Source organism: Meriones unguiculatus, chromosome 7, assembly GCF_030254825.1.
Source record: "Meriones unguiculatus strain TT.TT164.6M chromosome 7, Bangor_MerUng_6.1, whole genome shotgun sequence".
NCBI lineage: Eukaryota > Metazoa > Chordata > Mammalia > Rodentia > Muridae > Meriones > Meriones unguiculatus.
The window spans coordinates 47,998,427-48,000,087 of record NC_083355.1 but is presented as its reverse complement, the minus strand read 5'-3'; the positions used below and the strand labels follow the sequence as shown (position 1 = coordinate 48,000,087).

General features: G+C 35.3%; 1 pseudogene; it reads left to right on the top strand.

Annotated features, from left to right (window-relative positions):
• The first annotated feature begins 278 nt into the window (after positions 1 to 278).
• LOC110543076 (olfactory receptor 5T7-like) lies at positions 279 to 1,207 on the top strand (annotated as a pseudogene).
• Positions 1,208 to 1,661: the final 454 nt, after the last annotated feature.

The window sequence follows — 1,661 nt, the reverse complement described above, 5'->3', positions numbered from 1 at the left end:
TCTCGCCGTTTTCCGTGGATATGGCTGTGCCAACACCGGGTATGTATACACACCCTCCATGTCATTCTGCAACAAGTGGTATACTAAAGCTCAAATCATCATCAAACCACCATCGTGTCATTACCCTGTGATCTACTTCTTAAAATCATGTGATATCTATGTTTGTGTATCCATGCCTCTCTTGATCTGAAAATGTTTGTTTCCATATCTCATCTCATTTATAGTAATATAAACTATGATTTGCTGATTACTTTCTATTTCTTTTATGAGATTTCAACATGGAAAACATCACTGAAGCCACTGAATTTGTACTGAAGGGCTTCACAGACAATGCTGAGTTGGAGATTCTTTCCTTCCTACTCTTTCTAGCGATTTACCTCTTCACAATCACGGGTAACTTAGGACTGGTTGCTCTGGTCCTTGGGGATTCCCGCCTGCACAACCCCATGTACTACTTTCTGAGTGTGTTGTCATCAGTGGATGCCTGCTATTCCTCTGTTATCACTCCTCAAATGGTACTTTACTTTATGTTAGAGAAGAAGGTCATTTCGTTCATTGGCTGTGCTGTGCAGATGTTTCTGGCTGTTACTTTTGGCACAACAGAAGGCTTTCTTTTGGCGGCAATGGCTTATGACCTTTATATAGCCATTTACAACCCACTTCTGTATGTAGTAATCATGTCACCCAGAGTGTATGTGCCACTCATCATTGCTCCCTATGCTGGTGGAATTTTGCATGCTGTTATCCACACTGTGGCCACATTCAGACTGTCTTTTGTGGATCCAATGAAGTCAATCATGTTTTCTGTGACATCCCTCCTCTCCTGGCAATTCCTTGTTCCAACACACACATTAACCAGCTTCTTCTATTCTACTGTGCCGGGTTCATTGAGATAGTCACCATCCTGATTGTCCTGATGTCCTATGGCTTCATCCTGTCAGCTATTCTGAGAACACATTCTGCCGAAGGTAAAAGAAAAGTATTTTTGACATGTGGCTCTCATCTAACTGCAGTGTCCATTTTTCACGGTACTGTTCTTTTCATGTATGTGAGACCAAGTTCCAGCTATGCCTTGGAACATGACATGGTAGTGTCTATATTTTACAGCATTGTAATTCCCATGCTGAATCCTCTCATTTATAGTTTGAGAAACAAAGATGTAAAAGAGGCAATAAAAGAAGTGTTTGGTAAAAAACTTTGTAGATAAAACAACATTTTTCTATAAATCTGAGGTAAAAAGTCATTCTTTAAGTAATATAAATAGTTATGTTGAAAATGTTCCTTTTATTAATCAATATATTTCAATCCTCATATACATCCTAAATGAAAGGCATTGGTTAATGCCAATCCTGTCTTCTTTTCAATACAGAAAAGCTATATATCCATATTCTTTTTATGTTTATAATCATATATATTTACATGTATATTTTAAATAGTCATGATACTACCTGAATTGTACAGTGTACAAATATATACACATATTTTTTTGAATATATATTATACATGTATATATACATCTAATTCCTTTGGTATATATATATACATATTTGGATAATCTTTAACATAGTTTTACATTGTTTCTTTTCTTTTTAAATAACATTTTAAATCCTCTCATAATTAAAATTTTATACATTTTCAATATTATATCACGTCTAAATAAA